The sequence below is a fragment of the Gymnogyps californianus genome, chromosome 1, assembly GCF_018139145.2.
Source record: "Gymnogyps californianus isolate 813 chromosome 1, ASM1813914v2, whole genome shotgun sequence".
Taxonomy (NCBI): Eukaryota; Metazoa; Chordata; class Aves; order Accipitriformes; family Cathartidae; genus Gymnogyps; species Gymnogyps californianus.
In genome coordinates, this window is record NC_059471.1 from 164,105,628 (window position 1) to 164,126,908 (window position 21,281).

A 21,281-nucleotide genomic window follows, 5' to 3' on the forward strand; every position below is an offset into this window, starting at 1 on the left:
TCTTTCTAGCTTTTAGGTTGCAGGAAAAAGGAGGAGTTTATGATTAAAGCTCTGGACAAAGGCTGCGTAGACTGAAGTTGCTATTGGTGAACTACTGGCTCTGCCACTAACTCCTGAGATAACCACGTCTGAGTCATTGCATATCTTTCTGCCTGAGGTCCTAGTCTGTAGACAACACACAGTCTTTCTTCTTGTCCTTTTGCTTTTTGTGTGGGCATACAGTGTGTGGCAAGTGCTCGTGTCAGGGATGTTCCTAATCTGTGCAATAGTGCCTTGATTTTATCTGAAGCTTCTTGGTGTAGCTAATAAATAGTAAATAAAAACGATTCGAGGGAGTGCAATAATAAGCAAAGTGGTGACCCTACCTGTTTGTTTGCTGTCGAGAAGCTCCTGGCCTGCCACAGGAGCTATCAGTAAATAAACCCCTGTCATCTGAGTACACCCACTTCTTTCTTCTCCCTGTGGTTGACATTTACACCTTCTTTTCTTTCCCCTGTAGGGTGGGGGCAATCAAAAATATTCCTTCATATTAAGGCAGGGTGTGATTTCAAGTGTTGTCTGGCCTGGGCCACCTCTGGCTTCTATGCCTATTTTTCCTCCTTGGTAGCTGTCTGCTAATCTGAATTACCTCACCCTTAACTCAGAAGAGCAAAACCACCTTGGATTCATCCTGGGGAAAGAGCTTGTGCATCAGTAGTTACTGCAAGGAGCTGACCTGTGCTACAATCTCACTCATAAGTAGATTTTTTTTTAGAAAACAACAAAGCAGCTGGTTTGTACTTTCTGCTAAGGCCCCGTCAGCTCTTGGTTAGTGCGTATATTTGAGTACACTGGAAGTACATCTGAACGTGGCTTCCTAATAGGGGTAAAGCCCTGAGGGGGGACTTGCATACACCAGCAATTCCTTTCTCAATGGTTCTTAGCTTGCATTTTGCCCCATGACCTGCCTGACATAGATGAAATAGCTGTAAAGAGAGCTGTTGATGAACGTAATTTGGCTCCTTCTGAGCTGGCGAGGCGTGTTCAGTGAGCAGGGGGGCTACTGCAAGGCCACCCCAAATGCCACATCGAGGCTATAACATTAGGTGGCACATGTACTGTTTTCTGCTGCCAGCTCCCACCTGCTCTTCTCAAGGGTAAAACATTTCTTTTATAGAGTTTGTCAAAAAGTTTAAAGGCCTCAGAGCCATTGGCAGGCAGAGGGAGGTCTCCTTCAGGGCAGTTTGAGCGTTACGTCCACTTCTTGACACCTAGCACATGAGGCTGAGCTGACTATAAATATGCAGCCACCCACCACACTGCTGTGCCAGTAGGGCCTGGGGGCAGAAAGCAGCATTTGGAGGACTTTACAAGGCAGAAGAATGTGGAGCATGAAATAGCTGCGTTCACAGGTTGCCATCCACCATCTTACTTCCTTTACATCACCTTCTCCTCTCTTTGCCAAGGGCAACACAGCATGAAAGGGGAAAAAGACATGGTGTGCTGAGGCTGCAGTAAGCTCTCTGGTGTCTCGTACCCGCTTTCCCCTCTTCTGCTGTACACTTCCCTCCTTTCATCTTGTTTTAAGTGGAGTGGTGGATCACCGACAGAATGTTATTAGGAAAAGGGCCTTGCCATTCAGACACTTATAGACACATCTCCCAGATTACCAATATCCCTTGCATCTGCAGAACCGGGTATGGAAATTTGTAAGAATGTGTTTTTCCCCCTAGAGATTTTTTGAGAAACCTTCCTATCAGGTGTGTTACACAAACCACAAAATGGCTCCCTCCAAAATGAGCATCTCCCAATCAACTCCCCCCAAATTTAAGGCAGGTAGGGAAGTGAAAGCAATGATTTCCGAAGTTATCTATCTGAACTTTTTTTCAAGTCACTTAAATTGTTTGCAGGCTCAGACTGGCATGGGGGATGAGCGGAGGTTGTGCTGGGTGCCTGTTGCGTTCAAATAAATTGATCCTCTCCCCAGAGCCCCATCTCTTGTGTGCAGCCAAATCATGTGTGTTTGCAGGAGACTATGCTTGTGTTTCTCCCACGACCCTGCTGGCTCATTAGTGTTATTTCTGGAGGTCTTGTTTCCACAGTAACAAGCAATTACCATTGTTCCTTGGACTGCCAAAGTTACCACCAGCAACGCAGAGGAAGACGCGTTATTCTCTATATTGGGATAAAATGCCTTCATATGTCTTGCTATTCACTGAATGCCAATCCTGACGCAGGTCCTGTGCAAATAGCACACTCCACCCCCTGCCAATGCTGCTTTTGCTGGTATTAAGACATGCCAAATTCTGAAACGATCCAAAATGATCTTCTCAGGCTGTGGCTACACTGGCAACAACAGGGTCAGGATTTCAGCAGCAGGACGACTGTACCAATGGTAGCTCTGGTAGAAATATAAATAGAATAGCTTGGAGGCAGTTCTTTTTGCAATTGTACTTAGCTCTGTTCTAAGTAATGCTGGCTAGTGACGTCAATAAAATACACTCTCTGTCTTTACCCTATAGCTTCTACCAGTACGGTGGTGGAGCTCCCACAGAGGAGTCTGATGGTCTTTTACGCTAGCAGGATAGCTAGCATAAGTATCTCTATTGCACAATGCCTTCATCATCCCCAAGGGGCGATGTGTGTGCATCTGCTCCAACCATTTCTTCAATCAGTGGCTTCTCCTTTCCCTCTTACCTTTACATTGCACACAGACCAATTCAGCTAGAATGGACTTTAAACCCCATAGAACATATCCTGAATTTCATGTACATATCAAAAGATTAGGCAGCTGGGAAGCTGAAGGAAGATGGGCTTTTGTAGGTGAGAGAAGTGGGGTAGTGGGATGCTGGGGCAGCTGGGTTAGGTTTCATGACTTGGAGAGCTTTTATGGCTTTCAGTGACTCCAGTTTCCAAGTGTGACTCCATATTCTAAAAAGCTCCGGGGCCATGTTGTAATCTCTGAGCTCCTCTTAACAGAGTTTTCTTGTGAATGGGTGTATGTATGGATCTACATATATGCACTCACTTGCCCAAATGACTAATAACAGGTGTTGGAGGGAGAACATGGCCTCTAGCCTCCATAAAGCAAAGCACAGGGGAGCTCAAGGAGTCTTGCTCCAGAGTAGCTGAAGCAAAGAGATCAAGAGAGGCATTTTAAAACTGGGAAGGAACAGCCTTTTGCAAAAGATCTTGAAAACACCTGCACTAGAGATTTTTAAAACCTGGACTTACCAGAGAAGGTAGAGGACAGTCTCATATCAGGCCAGTATATGAGGGTGACGATGAACAGAAAGGGTGCTGCTTTGACAGCTACCAAGATCGTACTGCTTTAGCTGCCCTTGAGGAAATAAAAATCCAACAGCAAACACACTGTCTTTTCTTGGGATGGAGAAAGGGATAGGCAGAAACAATTGGTGATAGGATCCTTGATTTTTTTTTCTGCCTGAAGTCCCATCAAGTCTGTGAAATGAAGGTAGAGGAGGGAGTCAAGCACAAGTGGAAAGAAAGCACCTGTATATCACGTATCTGTTCTAGAGGCCAGGCCTAATTTTTAAGTGTCTCTCAGTTAGTAGGGATTGAAGTGTTAGAAAGTCCTTCAGTTTTCTTGGGGGCTGACCATGGAGTGAAGGCAGCACCACAGAGAAAGGTTAAGAAGATATCCTTGGGTGTGGGAGAGCAGTCCTACCTAATCCAACAAACTTCTCTTCTCCTCTTTTGTGTTGCATCCTCCTAAAGCCTTGGATTTTAGCATGGTCTGTATGATGGGAAATAAAAAAAGATAATCTTATTCTCCACATGTAAACCAGAATCTAGTGTTTGAGTTCTAGGTGACGGCGTATGAGGCTCGGGTGGTTCCTAATGAGCTGAGACTCGTTTTTGTATTGTAAGGAAAATATTCCCATCTCGAAAATAAAACAAGCCTTTGCTCTTTATCCGTAAGCTTCAGGGCACCCACTGGCATCCCGCATTTTCAGCCGGGGTGGTGTGCCGAGCTTGCCAGCAGACACTAGGTGGAGGCCTTGGGCTGTGGTTGCACCGCGGTTGCTGAAGGCAGAAAGAGCAGAGGACTTGTGCTTTCCGACGGGAGATCTTTTTCTTTTCTTGCTGCTCTCTCATGCTGGAAAGGAAAGTCCAAGCTCTCCAGGTGCGGAATGGGATGAGCTGAGGAATGAAGGAGAAGTGTCTGTCCCATCCCAGGTCCTCCCTGCAACAGGATTTTGTGAGCGGGGCTGTGGTGGGAGCGTTGAAGCCTTCCTAGTTCTTGGGTGTGGTTGGGTTGCAAGATTGATTTAATTTATCCTGATTTGTTTTATCCTCATTTATATATCCTGATGGGGATAATGCTGAGATCTCTATGAATGCATATAAAAAGTATTAAAATTGAGATGAAAATGAGTACTGATGAGCTGATGTATCTGGCAACAAATGCTGGTAGAACCAGCTAAGATGAAGTGCATGCTGTATTTATGATGATTGCTTTCGACAAGGCCTCCAATCTTAAAACTATTCCAAATAGGGAGATTTAGAGTTAGTAAGAATGAATCACAGGTTAAGTGAGAGCCAGATGAAACTTGAAATGTTTAAGTTGAGAGAAATTTCAAAGTTTACGATTTCAAAGCTTCTTGTTACTCTTAGTGATAAAAATACTGTTTTCAGTGTATTCCTAAGAACTGAAAATTATGAAATTTCAATTAGGTACTTTAAAAAAAACCCTGATGTTTTGTTTTGAAAATTAGTTAAATTTTGGTACCGTTTCACATCAGTTGTAATGCAGAGTTAGGTTATGCCAAATCAAGTCTCATATGAGGGCATATTATGCAATCCTAGCAGTAACATAGCATACCATGAATATCAGAATTAAATATTCTGTTATATAATTTAGTGTAGGTGATATTTTATTTTCAAAACAAGTAATTTTTCTACCAAGTAATGAGTTTTCTATCCAAAGTGGTACCAGCTTTATTAGTCTGTGCTGAATGAAACAATTTAAATTTTTACACTCTGAAGAAGAAATGTGCTGGGTACTAGTTAGGGACCAATTGTTTTTAATATCCTAGAAACCTGATTCCAGGCTAATGGCAGGATATTGAACACATCAGCGTCTCTCATTATTAACTGAAGAATATAAAAACAATACAAGCAGTAGAATATGATAGGAAAATATAAGGTTGCTTTCAAAATTAATATTTTAATTTGAAAGAAAATCTGGCATTTTTTTCCCTAAGGCAAACTTTCCAATACTGAAAATTTTGTTTGAGCCTCCTTTTCCATAGGGATTTTTCATTTGGACTTATGATTTTGTGAAAAATGTTGATTTTATCAAAATAGTATTTTCTGGTTGAAGACTGTTTCGATTAAAATTTTCTCACTAGTGTGAGCTGTTATGACACTCTCCTCCTCCACCCTCTGAGCTGTGGTAAAAGGGTGAGTGAAGTTATTGATTTATCTTTCCTTATTTTTTTTTCAGTGCAATGACTTCGAGAGCTCTGTGGCTGTTCTGCAGACAGATGCACAATTGTGAAACATCAATATGGACTGCAAATCTCTACTGTCAGTCAGCTCCTCTTCCCCTCTGCATAATGTAATCCCTATCTCCACAATGCCTGCACAGATACACATTTGCAAAGATGTTTTTCTGGAGATAGCGTGCATAGCAAGCACTCCTTTACTTGTTCTCATCTCTAGCAACATTATATGGAGTTTCAGTTCACAGTTCACTGTGTTCACCCTCCTACCACTGAAATGCAGCCAACTCCGAGCTGCGGCTATTAAACATCACACAAGCAACACCACAAAACAGATGGTGGAAAGCAAAGGAATTCAGAGAAAAGCAACAAATCGAGTGAGAACTGCAAGGGTTGTCTGGGAAGTGATAACAAAGGATTATAGGGAATGAGTAGTGGTTAATAGTGATGCAGAATAGCCATCACCTTGATATTCAGGTGATACCAGCATGCAAGGGAGAGCTTTTGAGGGGAGCACAAAGAGATGTCACTAGGAGTAGTCAGGTTTCAGCCAGGGAGATGAGCAGGTCAGCTTCCCTAACCACTGAGTTTTGTCAGACTGTCAGAGTCCCAAGGAAAGGGCTGCAGGCATCATTGCTTGAGGGTTTTAAAATTGGTCAAAGTTTCAAGACAGGACAAGGCGGTATCAGGACAGGTGAATAAAACAACATGGAGCAAATAGCCATATCTATCCCCACTTTGTATGAGTCTGAGAAAACAGTTGGGAGAAAGATAGCAAGGTCTGAAGGAACCTCATGTACAAAGTTAGAAAAGAGTGTGAACTGGCATGACAAGAGCTGCAACATGGCAAGGGAAAAGCTTTCAAAGACAGTGTTCTTCTTTGACAACATGATGACCTTAGGGTAGGAAAGGAGGAAAAAGGGGAAGATGTGCAATGAATCAGAGGAAAGGAGAAATGTGTGTGAATGTATGTAGCTGTTTATGTGTGTGTGTGGCACAACAGGAATCTCATTCAGATTGGAAAAAGCATTGTAGGTGTCTGCATCTCAGTTTGCTCAGATTAGTGGCTGGAAGAGGGCACCTTGGCACAAAACCTGCACATGAATTCTTGCTGCTTTAGGTAAAATGATGAGAGGGGAAGGTTGCCAGACACTGTCACTGACCATTCAATGGACAAAGAAGCAGCAACTGCAAAAGTCTGTTCACAACTCAAGTTGCATAGCAACATTAAATTGTCAGATTGCTGTTATGGGAGTCCCTTATATTATCCCCATTATCAGAGCCCTGTTTAGGAATCATGCAGTGTAATGTTGCTAGCCCACTCCCAAGCTGGTTGTTTGACCTTTGTCTCTTGCTGAATGATGCCATGTAATTTGCTGCAAAGGTGTCTTGAAGTAGTCCACTAGAGAGAAAAGTCCTTGAGGATCCATCAACATAAGCCTTAGGGAGCAAAAGATGTACCTGTGCAGGGTGGGGCAGGAGAGACAGATCAGGGAGCAGCAACATCCTCAAAGAAGTCTAGCATCTGACAAACTCAGCAGGATGTATGTTACCCCATCACTTCTCTGAACTGAGTCTTCATTGATCCAATTGAAAGGCTATTTTGAGGGGTGAGCCACAGCTGCTCGTAAGAGACGTGTTTCAAACACTTCCAGTGCACGCTTGTGCCTGGTGGTTGGACCACTCCTATGGACCATTGCTGCTGAGAAATCCTAACTTCCAGCCAGCTGTTTCCTGCTTTTCAGTGTAAGCACCTTGTGCGCTGTCTCCTGGTGGAGATGCTGAAGCACAAAAGCAGTCACAGCATCATCATCCTGTGATGTTTCAGCCACTGCCAGTATCTGAAACAATACCTAGAAGTCTGCTTGTCTTGCAGGATGTTGCTAGTGTCCTGCATAATTTCTTTCCTGGATGTTTTGTATAACATAGCATCCTCCTCCCTCTTTTATTCTAATACTGCTTCTTTTGCTGCCACAACATCCTGAAATGCCCCTGCCATCTCTTTGCAGCCAAGGCAACCAGGGTCACTGGATACCAAGGTGTAGCTGGAATTTTAAGGACGTGAATAAACTGAATGAACTCCTTTACTGCAAACATCAGACTGACACGGACTTAGGACACCAGGTAGAGTGGAAATTAGCTTACAGGCCTTTTGCACTGGGTGATAGGGAGAGTGGCCTGCTTAAGCAAGTAATTCTCAGTGATGTATCTCCTTTCCGAGGACTGCCTGGTTGTAAACTATACCAGCTTTTTCAAGATCACCACTGCAAATTATGAATATGCAAACAGACCTCAGAAGGACAAGATAGACTGCCTGTCGCCTCTGTATAGAGTAATGGAATTATTCTGCTTCATTAAAACAACTGATGAAGAAACAAACAGTCTCGAGATTCAGTTCCTCTATGTTTCTCTGCCCAGAACCCAGAGCACACAAATGGCATAACACCCGGACTAGACGCTACAAGTCACTCTTGATATTAAGGGGATCAAGCTCGGACAGGGTCTAGCACAGCAGGTGATAAACATCCATGCATGACATTGCTAAAAGAGATCTGATGGCCATGTTTATCCTTGACAAAGGAACATCTCTCTAACGCAAAATATCTTCGCAGTGCTTACAAAGAAGGAGCAAAAGGTGTTCATCTGACTTTCTCCTTTCTTCCCTTGAGTATCTCCCATGAACAAGAACTGCTGGATGGGACACCCCAAAGAGCTTATTTCTCTCTCCAGGAGAGAGTCTCCTTCTCTCTGTCTGTGTTTGAGATTTATCTTGCTTCCCCCTGAGGCTGAGGGATTTGAGATCATTAAAGAGACAGCAGGTGTTGGAGTGCTCATGGGTACCCACCAGCTTTGTAGCTCAGTCATCCTGAGGACCACTATCAGAAGGGATTTATCCAAGAGCTCTGCAGAACAAATAGACTTTGATGCTTTGTAGCTGCTCTACACGTGTTTGTTGACAGCCCTGGTACTTCAGTGAAGGAGTCAGTCCTGAGTTTTAGGCTGTGTCACCCAGACTGAAGAGTTTTGTATCACCTTGCTGCATGGGCTATCTGGAGGTACAGATACAAGAGGCTGTTCCTTGAGGCTGGTTCACATTTGATAATTGTTATGGCTTTCTCTTTTTAACTTGGTCTTCTAGTTTATGGTGGACATAGAGCTGAGGGTCTCCACTGATAAGTGGAGGATTCTTTTATCAGACCTTACACTGTGGTCAGACCTCTTTAAGATTTCTCTCCATGTACCTCTATCAGTCTCAGTCTGCATGTGTTACTAAGTACCATCTTTGCAGTGCCTCAGCTTTATTTGATGATCTGAGTTTCCTATGACCTTTTGAGGATAATGTTTGCAGGTTAAAATGTGCTGAATAAGGACAAATGAGAAATGCAAAAGAAGTGAAAATAGTCAGGTTTTAAAGATCATCTTCTGTCAGCATTGTTTGCATGTGTGCTCATTTCTCATAAACATTCAAAGCTCAAGTTTCCTGTTGCTAGTATACATGGAAAACAAGTATCAAGGCTGCACACGACTACTTGCCATAAATTAACGTTAAATGTACACACACACTTCATCTGGAAGTGCTCGTACACTTCTCTTGTCAGAAAGCAGAATAAATAATGATCAGAATCACCACCTAGAGCTGGTGATTTCCATCTGCAGATATGAAAATGCTCTACAAGGAAGGTCAGGATCATAGCCTTCAATTTTGCAAATGGAACACAGTTCCTCAGTAAAGTCACTTGTCTGGTAGTCACAGAGCTTCCACCTCTCTACCCAACCTGCAGAGGCAAGTGAGGATGCACATTTGATTATTTTCTCTTCCGTCCTTGAATGCCCCTTTTAAAAGGGGTCACTCACCCTTTCATTTACTGCTCAGGGCATGAGGTTATCCATCACCACCCAGCACAGGCTGCCGTCCATCCTGGCTGTGCACGTGTGCTTGCTGGCATGTATTTTCTCTCTGTCTCTCTTTCTTGCCTTGCAGGCGTGCCTTGCTGCTTTCCTTCAGGTACCTCTGCTTCTGCCTTCGGTGCCCCTCACTGCAAAGGATCTCTTCTCCCCTGCATCTCTTTTGGGCTGGCCAGAGGCCTCCTGCAGCAAGTTTCCTTGCAGAGCAGGCCTGACTGTGTGCTTGGGTATTCTGTACCTCTCCTACCGTCCTTGTCCTTTTGTCAGCGGTCTCTCATCTTCCAGGGCTGTCAGAGGAAGATTTGTAGTTCTGAGTCCTCTCTCTGCTTTCTTGTGTGGGTTTTCGTCCTGACAGTCCCCCAAACTGTGCAGAGATGCAGGATGCAAGAGGGTTATAAGGCGAGTGTGTTGTTTCCTGCCAGGGCAGGTTTTGATAATGGGTTTTACAAGGTTCCCTGGGAGGACGGGCTTGGTAGTGGCTTCAAGAAATGAAATTTGGTCAGAAGGGACTTGATCAAAGTGTCTAAAGTAACATGTATCCGAAGAGGTCTGTCGGGAACACCTTTTCTTTGTGTCTCTCCACAAACTAACAAAGGGCCATTCAGAGAAAAATTGGCAAATACAGTACTCGACTACTTCACACAGTGGTAATTAAACCATGAGGCATGTTGCCACTGCGTGCTCTGGAGGCCACAAACTAAAGTGAAAACCCCCAGTGGATCTACAGAGTGAGCCAGTTTCCAAATTCCTAGGAATTAAAATGTTTCTTGATCCTTCTTCTACAACTTCTTTTCAGGGCTCCAAGGGCACCACCAGCCCTGATTGTCCCTGTCCAGCGTCTCCTGGGGCTCCTTCCACCCTACCCAGGTCTCAGGAGCCCATTTCAGCCCCCCAAGGCCATCAGTCCCTGTCCCAGTGACTCTGCAGCTGGGCTGGTCTCCAGCTCCCCACAGCCCTGCCCTGCTCGGCCACGGGCCCCACTGCACCAGGGATGTACCTGATGCCCAGGACTGGGGCTGCTCCCAGTGCCCCCCAGGTGCCCTGCTCCCTGGCTGGAGTGGTGAGATGTCCCTGGGGAGCCCCCAGCCCTCCCAGTGCCCTGACACTTCTTACGCTGTTTGGTGTGGACACTGCTAGACTCTGTTGGCTGCGTCCTTCTCCATTTGTGTGGTTTCTCCTAAGCCCTGTACAGTCTATACCATCACATGCCATAGCCAATAACATTTTTAAAGTGGACAATTCCCTCCCAATATGCTGCTTTTATCTACAGCAAGAATGTTAGTGCCTGCCAGGATATAGAACTGATTGCAGAGACTGCAAATGCAATACTTGGACTAGGAAGTCATTTTACCGATGCACTTCCTCTTAAAAGTGATCATTGTTAGAAATCATTGATCTTTTCCTTGTCCTCTTAGTCCGACAGTATCACAGCTCCAAAATGGGAAGCCTTGCTGTGTGAGCAGAGATACACAGATCAATATCCCTTCTCATGGCAGCATATGAAAATCAGTGGTACAAAGGTACACTTCCACAACCCCGTTAGCAGGAACAGTCTGGAGGCAAGCATCAAATGTCATGGCAGTTGAAATGAAGGAAGTGAATATAGATGTTTATGGCATCAATCTGCCTTGGGTTGGAGTTTAAGGATTATTATTTTGAGAATAATTGCAACATTTCATTATAAAATTTCTAGAATTTCTAGGGAGAAGGAGGGGAATGAAGCTAGAAATATCTGTCGAAATAGCTGTATCTCACAGTGTTTGGGTACATCCATTTCAGAAAGGCAGGTAGTCAGTCAGAAGAGACTAAGGGCCCCATGCTTTTGTGAACACACACTCCTATGCATACTAAAACTGCTGGCTACGATATCTTTGCTCTAGATTTACCAGCAGATACATTGCAGCTTAACAACCAAAGTCTCCAATACCAAAATCCATTAACTAAAGTATAGCCTTGGTACAGCCCAGGTAAATTTGGTTCTGGGTCTTCCATTGATGAGATATTTGAGCAAAGCATGTTGCATCCATTGTGAGGATTTTCTTGCATAATGCAGGACAGACAGATCATGGACAGACTCAACTTTTTTTTAAAGAAGGAAATAACTTTTCAGACCAAAGAGTTAAAAAAACGTTGGTGTGCTGACATCCATCACTTCATGGTGTTGGGTAGTGGGAGGGGAGGGTTTTTTTCCCAAGTATGGAAAAGCCTTCTTGCTCTTTCTGGTTTCAATGCCAAGGTCAAATTCACAACCCAGCTGCTTCGCACACTCACAGGGGGATGGCTAGGCTGCTTCGCTTGCATGCTGCTTCATGGTCTTGGCAAATATGGGACCTGACTGTGCATCAAGTCCAAGGAATCCCATAGGAAGCCTCCACAGCGAGGATTTAACTTGTGATTCAAAGCAAGACAAGGCTGCATCCATATTAACCTCCCATCTGCAAAAACCAAGAACGTCTCCCAACTCTCTCCTCCCCAAACCCCCCCCACTTTTCCTCTTTCTTTGATTTTTCAGCTAAAAATAGGGTGACAGAGGGACGGTGGGGTAAGCAGCTGGAGTAGAGCGGAGCCGGTTTCCATAGAAACCAATGAGCCACTTAGCAGCACTTGCCTTCCTCCTTTGCCTGCGGATTTTTTTTCCCTCTTGTGCGTGGAGGGCCAGTGTGGGGGGAGCTGGAGGAGCCCCACAGGCAGCCGGGACCCAGCTCTCTGCCCCGTGGCCACCCGGGATGCCAGGGCTCCCGTGGGATCTGCCTCCCAAGCGAGGAAGGGGAGAGGGAGGATGGACGTTGGACGGAAGAAGGGTTTGGGCATCAATGCTTGGACATACGCTGGGAGTCTCCCCCTCACCCTGACATCTCGTTTTCCTCTCATGCTAGACAGCACTTGGATGGTGCCCCAAATATTCAAAGAGGGCTCTCCAGGCCACTGGTCCCCTGCCCTGTCTCTAAAGATAGCAAATAGCAATGAAAGCAGGGTTTTATGTATTTAGCCATGTGCTGTATTACACCCCAGGCGTGAGTAGCCAAGACAGTAGTTTGGAGGTGAACATAAGGATTAGCAGAAGAGAATGTTCCTCTCCTCTCAGGTCTTCCTTCCATCATGAAAAATTAACACTTTGGTGATTATTTAAAATAGATAACCAACCTACTTTTGGTTCACATGGGGCTAAAGTTGCTTTAATTTCACTGCATATACATTTCTCAATGGGGAAAACCTATTTCCTTGAAAGATCTGAAGCTCTAAAAGGGATACCTGAAACATATTAAGCTATAATTTGGTTATACCTGATACTGGTTTGCAGTGCTTGATATTCAGTCTGTTTTTTCTTTTTTTTTTTCTCCCCGAGACTGAAGAGACATACATCGTTAGGTAGCACATACTTCACTAAGTTTATTTTTAAGCTTAGAAAATATTATCACTAGCAAAAAAGTACTAGATTGGCAGCTCTTGGAGAATGAAATCTTCTCTTCAGCCCTGGAGTGACAGAGACGGTTTTGGTAAGACCTTCCCACACTGCTCCTCATCCGTGTGCTCCAAACATGGCTTTCTCATAACCTGAGTCACATGAAAAAGCCCCAGCTGCTCACACCTGGATGCAAACCCCAGGTGTCTGCTTGCAGGTGCTATTTTCTTTCTCACGCTGTGCTATGTGGAAATAGTAGCAGCAAAGACAGACATGCATTAATGGGTGCTGCAAGCAGAGTAAAGCTGTAAGGAATTTGCCAGCAGAACCATACCCGGTAAAGCTTGCTGATGTAGTACTTCTCCTTCAGATTGCAGGTTACCAGCATTTCTGAAACCCGGAGAGAAAGTCTATCAGCTAGAAATCATGGTAGATAAAATTGAAAGCAGTTGCTAGAAATTTGGGCTGGATAGTTTTCCTCTTAGTGTTCTGAAACTGGGTTTTTGTGTTTGATTGCTCCTCTTAAAATGAATGGAGGACTGAAGGATAATAAATGGCATCACACAGCAGTGCGTGTAGGGAAGTGCAAATGTTAAATAATGAATCCTTATAACATACCTGCAAAGTCAAATGTATCATTTAACTTCTGCTCATCAGAGAAGGTTAGGCAAGACATATGTGACAGAGTTAGGACTGGATCAAAGGTATACCTGGGCAGACCTGAAGAACTCCTTCACTGAGAAGTGGTCTGGCTATCCCAAGGATGCCATTTTGCAGCTGCTTAGAAGAGGTCAATGGAAAGTCCAGCTTTGACTCTTGATGCTGACTCTTAATACTACTCCTCTGTACTACATCACTGACACCAGCAGGACATGCCTCTGCTCTAAAGAGCTGTCTGAGCACTTGTGCAGCTGGGTGGGTCCGCTTCAGAGTTGTACAGACCAATAATAGGGAGCATGGCAGAAATACAAACAGGGTCATGCTGTGTTCTGGTGTTGTCCTGGTTGGCACAGCAGTCTTTTTGCAGCCCTTGCCGTCAAAATAATGCAAAACAACCTTGGGGTTTTGTTAATGTGTCACATCAGGGCCATTTGTTTAGTCACCCATGCTTTCTTCTCTCTCCTCATTTCTGCACAGAGTCCTGTGCAGTCATCTCACATGTGATTAACTTATTCCCAGCATTTAACTGAGACTGTAGTGCAAAATTTGAATCTGAATTAAACTATGTCCCTAGATTTAGGCAGCTTGATCCAGGTTTGGTGGTGGCCCATTTCTCAGTGAAATGTGTAACAGCAGCCAAGCGTCTTCTCTTGTATATTACTATGTTTCTTAATTTCACGGTGTGTTTTCTTTCTTTGTTGTAGTAGCCTGAAGTCATGCATCAAAACTCTTACGGTATTCATGAAAACATACCAAAGGCGAGCTTCACTGGCTAATTAAATCTTCTCTCTTGCACACTGGCATGACACATATAGATTTAAAACAAACGTAATTTGCTATTATAGAGCTGCTCCTCTTCTATTCACCTGATATTATCAGAAGGGTCTGGCCCAGGAGGCAGGATGTGCTGAATGCAATGCAGAACGTTGGAGGAGCAAAAATCTGGGGCAGGTGGGTACAAAAATAAAGGGGTCTTTGTACACAGAGGAATTCCTGTATGCTAGCAGAAAAAAGATAAAGGTTACAAAGCAAACACTTCAGCAAGATCAGAAGCTGCATGTCTTCTGTTCTCTTTAGGAGTCATTCAGAGCTGCAGCTTGTCGGCTGCAGAAAGCAAATGAGATTTGGGATGAGAAGAACCGAACCCTACAGCAACAACTTGTGGTGGAGGGGAACAGAGAACTGTCGAGCACACTGAACATCAACAACAGATGGGTTTTTGTGCAAAACATGGTACCACAGTTGGACTGGGAAGGAACAATGACGGCTTTCCATCTCAGCCTCAGAGCGTTCAGGAGGAATAGATGTGTTCTTGATGGTTTGAACTGAAAGGTGCGGATTGGCTCGTGTCTCCTTCCTTTTCTCCCTCCTTCCTAAAGAAATCTTTTCACATTTTCTCTACTTCCTCTAGGACCTTTGTCCATGCAGAAAATCCTGTCTCCAGCCTCCAAGGGACTGAGATTTTGGAAGCCTCCAGCCCCTAACGCTACTCACTACTGCCAGTTTAGCTGATCTGAGTTTGATGCCCTTTTCTTCAAGTCCACAAGCTGACGTCCACAAACTCCTGTCTAGAAGCATTGGTGAAGAACCTATGTCAGCAGATGGGGTGTGCTGGGTAAGCAGAAGAGAGAAGAAGTGACTGGGGAAGAACTGGCCAGGCTGGATTCTTTGCAGGAACCAGGTCTGAGATGGCCTTGCCACCCAGCTGCCAGAAACAAAACTTGTGTTTTTCCATTGGCTGGGTCTTAATGCTGCTGGAAAACTCCCTGCCTTCCACAGCAGGTGCAATTTGTAGAGGAATTCTAAAAAAAAATAATGTATTTGCATATAAAATGATAATGTTCTGGTTAATATTGTGTCCTTTTCATTAACAACATTGAGGTTACATTGAATTTGTTTTGCATAGCATCTCTGTTTTCAACATGGAATGAATTTTTGCACTGGTTGCAGTTCACTGCTGAACCAGCTGATGGGGAAGGCAATGAGAGAAGTGATGGTAACTTGGGGTTTGGTAAATCAGCCACTGTCTGTACTGGGGCTAAGGAGCCCCCGGTTCATTCAGCTGTTTTCTCCATTAAGGTGAACCTAATAGAGCTAATATTTTTGTTTTAATTAGGATTAGATGCCAGTAAGGAAAATAGAAGATTTTATGCCTTTCTCACAAGTGCTGACGAGCCACAGAGCTGGCTCAGGCATAAAACCTCCCTGGAAGAGAATGGAAAAGGCTGCTTCCATGCTGGCCATGGATTCAGGAGGACAGCATGGCATCAGATTACATCTGTTTGGTATTTTAATGTTTCTTTACAACCTTAAAGTAGAATGGTGTTCCCTGAAGAAGGCAGTCCTGCAGTTTAAGAAGAAATACTCTAGTATAAAATGTATTCCATAGGAAATTCTGCTGCTGTGGAAAATGGGGGGCCTTGCCAGAAACCCTCCCACCCAGGAAAGAAACTGAATCCCAGAAAAGCGGATGGACTCCATGATATTAAACACTAGGGGAATGGGTTCAACTCCGTTGCCCTTTTTGGTGAGATTGCAGCTGACAGTTCAGGCAGGAGGATATGTGCAGTGAGTAACGTGAAGTGGGATAATGCATGCAGAACACTGTGTGCTGGAAGACTTACATACGGCTCTTGCTCAAAATAGTGTCTTCAGACATAGACTGTGGAGTATGTGCATAATGGCTCTTTGCTGAAGTTTTTGTAATGTATAATCTTTGATGGGAAGTAGAAGCTTTGCTCTGCACAAAACTGCATCTGCCATTGCAGACTGCTGGGCATGTTCTGTGCATAATGTTCTGGTATTACTGCATGTGTACGTTGCTAATGCCTAGACATACTTCTGAAATGATGAAGATTTTTCCTTCATTATGATCTGATGTAACAACAATTCCTCACCAAAGTGTTAACCTCAACTACTTGCACTTCAGTGCAAAAAGATCTGATTAATTATTTGTTTGAAGACAGAAAATATACTTTCTTCCCTCACTCCCCCTCTTGTTCTCAGCGAACTCAGGCACAACATCTTTGCAGTTTTTTCCTGAGGCTTGCTGGAATACCTCATCACTAGGACGAGGCACAGGTATCTGCAGTCGTGCTTCAGAACCAAAGGAACTGTTTGGGATTTTGTTCACTTTGCAAACAAAACAAAGCCTGGCTGCTTTCTGTTGTTCTCTTTTCTAGGCTGTTAACTCTGGGTATTGTTCACTGTCAGTGCTAGGAGAAAATGAATAAACTTAAAATATGGCTCCTTTCCGCAACTGAACAGAGAAGTTTAGAATGAGAGCCCTTCCTCAAATTTACTTACTGCAAACCATTCAGAGTTCGCTAAACTGCTCTCTGTTCTCTATGGTGCTTTGGATCGTGACAAAAAGACCCTGTGTAAACGTAAGATATTATTATTAGCTCCGTCCTGTGTTCAAGCCGACTGATAACAGCAACTGTCCTCTCCTTTCACTGATGTACTTGTGAGATCCGTCAATCAGGGCTGTGTCAGCAGCACAAGAGGGGGAGGGTGCAAGTGTGTTTATTTTTACTGTCAATCGTATTTGCTAATGAGAGAGGAGTCCATTACTAGAGAGGGAGCCTATGCAAGTTAGTGACTGAGTCAATTTGTTATCAAGTGCTGGCTCTAGTGCCAAGTATTGCTTGGGAGAATTGAAAATCATAATTCCTCCACCCCCAGCTCCCCTCTGTCTAGCCTTTCACATTCATTCCTGATATTAACTGGAGATCACAGCTGCTGGGAAACTGGCAGATACAATTTTACAAATGGATGTTGTCTGATGTCAACCTTTCCTCTGCCCCTCCCCGAGCATCTGACATTTCTCAACCAAACGGACAGATGATAGAACAAAACTGGGATTATTTCTTTATGTTCATAATAATAATGACTTATTTTCAAAGTGCTTTTGCTCAGTAAGGAGGGGGGATAGAATAGTGTTTATCCAGCTTGCATTCTCCCATCTCATCTGCTGTTTTTTCTGCCCCGCAGCGTCCTCCTTTTTCCACTTGATCTCCTCCTCTTTCTTATTCCTTTTTACCACTTCTGGTCCCCTGCACATCACGTTGCTTTGGTGATGGCCCCCTCACCTGAGATCAGACATGGTCCTAGTCCGCTTTGGCTTTACTAGTCTCTTTCCCTAAACTAAACATTTTCCTGACCCAGCCTGCTCTCCACAGGGTAAATTTCTTACTACCTGGGGAGACATGCTTCATCCTCACTGGAAACAACAGTGTGAGGTAGCTGCCTTTGAGCAGTGTTACTGCTACCTGCGAATGCTGGAGAGAAACGGCAATCTTCCATGCTGAGAGCTCTCCGAGCCGTCTGCCTCACTACTGCTTAAAGCAGACGAAGCCTCATTTTGCATGAGGCAGGACATCATAGCCCTAAAAAAGGAGGAAATCACGACAAACTCCAAAGCTTTCAGAAGAATTCGGGGCCATCTGGCAGACAGCATCTTCAGCTACAGTCTTTCAGGGAGGTGCTCATCCAGAGCTGTCTCCGGTGGCAGAGTGCTGTCTGCAGAGCCACCAACACAGCTCCTGCTTCGTCTCCTCGTGCTGCTCATCCCGCTGCTGGCCAAATCTAGGCCAGCCTATTTCTGTGGGCACGAACCCTGAGGTGGTGTCATTACAGGTAGGGTAATGTGTGTGACCTGTGCATACCAATTGTCTCAATTCTACCTCCAGAAAAGCCCTTATTTTTACTTCAGATCCTCTTTGTCCATTGCAACACCTTTCTCCAGCTTTGCTCTCCCCTTCTCTCCAATGGAGCAATTCCCATGTGATTCAGGACCTGATTTTTGCATCATTTCCTTATTTCACACCCTTTCCTGGCCTTGCCTAGCCTGCCCACCTGGCCAGCCTGTTTGGAAAAGGTCCCCTCATCATCTCATGCTATTTCTCTGTGGTCTGGGCCTGTGCTGCCTAACATCTCTGGCCAGGTCATGGCTCTCAACCATGACCCTTGTTTCACTGAGCAGGTGGCTACTGTTTTTTTGTAGGTTCTGAAAAAGACGGGAAAACTGTTTTCAACCTGGGAGAAAGGACAGCGGACCTCCTGTCAGCGGACAGTGGAGGGAGCAGATGTTCTGCGCAGTGCTCCTCCCTTGTCACCTTCAGGGACAATGGGTTGACTTCATTTTGCTCCACTCACTTTTAGCATTGTAGTACCAGGCTCGGAAAAGGGAAAAAGTGAGATTCTAAGCTCTTTTCTCCCCTGGGCAAGAAAGAAGCAGGAAGGCTTGAGCGCTGCTGTAGTTGTGTTGTTTTACCCCATCATATTCCACCTTGTTTCACCGCAACCCACATGGTAGGTTGTGGTAGGGGTAGGAGAGCAAAGAAGAATCTCAGCAGAGGTGTGCCAAGGAGTAAGGGGGAGAAGTGGGAAGTAACTCCTATGAGCTGGGACAATGTCAGGAGAGATGGGGGTGAGAAGTGAATAATTCACTGTTGGTCTTGCAGATGAGGAGGTGTGTGGGATGGGGGCAATCACTGACACTTGTGGGGAGGAGCTGAATTTTCTGCATCGCTGAGTGGCCAAAGTCACTGCAGAGATGATCCAAAGTCACCATCTGCTTTTGGGAATGCTGGTGACTCTGTGAATGTTACACGCTGGGGAGCTGGGAATAGGGTGCTCCAAAGGCAGTTCAAACACAGTGGCATTTCCAGAGCAAAAAAATATGAAGACCTTGTAATGACTTTTCTGGAGTCCAGCTCCTGTTTTTTTCACTCCTTGCGGCTGGCTGTACTGGACTTACATTCCTAAACCTCTTCGCACTATTAATCCTCACAATACCCCTTTTGTAAGATCCACCCCCCCACCACAAATGGAAAAGCTCTCCAACAGAGCAGATTAAGGGACTTGCCCCTAGACCCAGGATGAGGCAACTTTCTGATTCAGGTTCCTTGCTCTTGTCTATTTTATCTCTTAGACCATAACTCGCTTCCCACCCCTTCCTTCCTGTGTATCGCCTTGTTTTCTTCTACTTATCTACCACAGTTAGTGTGAAACCCTCCTCTAGTGTTGATTTAGCCATATAAGAACAGTTTTCCTGCTTTTCTGTCTCAACTAATCGCTTTTTAAAACATTTCAGCTGAAAGTGCATCTTCATAGCCTACACTCTTGAATTTTTCTCTTCCTCTGCAATTATTTACCCCTCAAAAGTGGTTTTATTTAGCTACAGTATGTACATTAAATATGAAAATGTGGTTGACTTTTTTAGAATAGTTATTATTGGATGATTTCAGAATGCATGATGAACATGAAGTAAATAACTCTTGCTAACTAGGTAGGCAGTGTAATAGTCAAGGGTCACTTCAATCTCTCTCACAAGCATCTGGCTTTAGGTGCCACAACGTTTGAGGGTATAGGCTGCAGAATAAAGTTCAGTTATAATTTGCCAGTGGACGTTTTCAGGTCTTTGTCTTTCTTTTGTAGTTTCTTTAGCTCCTATATGTCGTACGCTTTGCTCCCAGCATGATTTATGGCACAGCCCAGAAGGTAGGTTGGTGAGGCAGTAAGAGGACTTATGTCCTGCAGAGGGGATTAAAAAGCAATATTTTTTACTTATCTGGGTACATGAGTACAGAAAAAAACAAACTCCAGACTTGGAGAATATGCCTCCAAAATTCAAGGTAGTTCAAAAACCTGCTCAGTTAAGCTTGATCTAAAATTTGCCGGAGTTGTAATTTAGATCAGATTTCAGGCAGTCAGAGCCACTTTTGCTGAATGGGTTTCAGCCTCACGTGGAATAGGCTTTGTAATGGGCTTGATAGAAATATAGCAGACATCTGATCTCTGTGGCAGCACAGCTGATTCTGGGATCAGTTTAGCTGAGCTGAAACTAGTTTGAATTATGAACAAATGTTTGCTTTTACTGCTCTGATGTAGCAACATCCTTCAACAGTGGGGCAGGCATGGTTTGTCCCAAGCACACTGTTCTCCCCAAGGTTGGTTGTTTGCTGTCCCGTCCAGTCTTCATCAAGAGCCGATATTGGACTGCACATGCTATTCTCATTAATATGTTTGTATAATGTATATCTACTTCATACTACATCTATATAATTTTCTAAACTTCTGTGCACTTTTCAATGTTTCAGCTCATAAAGCAGCAAGATTCGAACCCTCCATTTTAATCAGTTGGGTGTTAGGACTTTTCAGCTTGGAAAAGAGATGTCTGAGTACGACATGACAGAGTTCTAGGAGGATCACAGAGATGGGTAGGAAATGACTGTTTTCTCTTAATAAGAAAAGTAGGAATCCCCCAAAAGAGGCACTTTTTTCATCTGATGCATGCTTAAACTGTGGAATTCACCGGATGGTGTGGAGGCCAAAATTATAAATAGTTCTAAAAGCATCTTGACACATTTATGGAAAAAAAAGGCCATTAAGATCTACTAAACACATTGTCACAGATGTGATCTTTGGCTCAGGAAACTCTCAGCCACGGATATCTGGCTGCTGGGAGAATACAGTGGGAGAAGGATCACTGTATATTTGCACTGTCTTTGCCTAAGCCTTGGCTGTTTCCTCTTGCAGTCAGAGCACTGGGCTGGGTGGTCCTTCGGGTACAGTACCAGACATATGCTCTGACAGTCTTAGCAATATTTCTTTAGGAACATGCAAACAGCTTGTTTGGAGTTAAGTTAAACACTGGTGTTTAACTTCATCAGCAGAGAGGTTTTTTCACTATCTTGTCAGGAGTTGTTCCTAGATATGATCAAGGGACAACAACAGCATCTCTAAAGTTAGGACAGTCAATAATCATTTGGAAGAAATGTTAACATACCTTGATTAAATATTAATGTTATGAGTCATAGGGAGTTCTTGGAGATTGGGGAGAATGGGAAGAAGGCTTAACT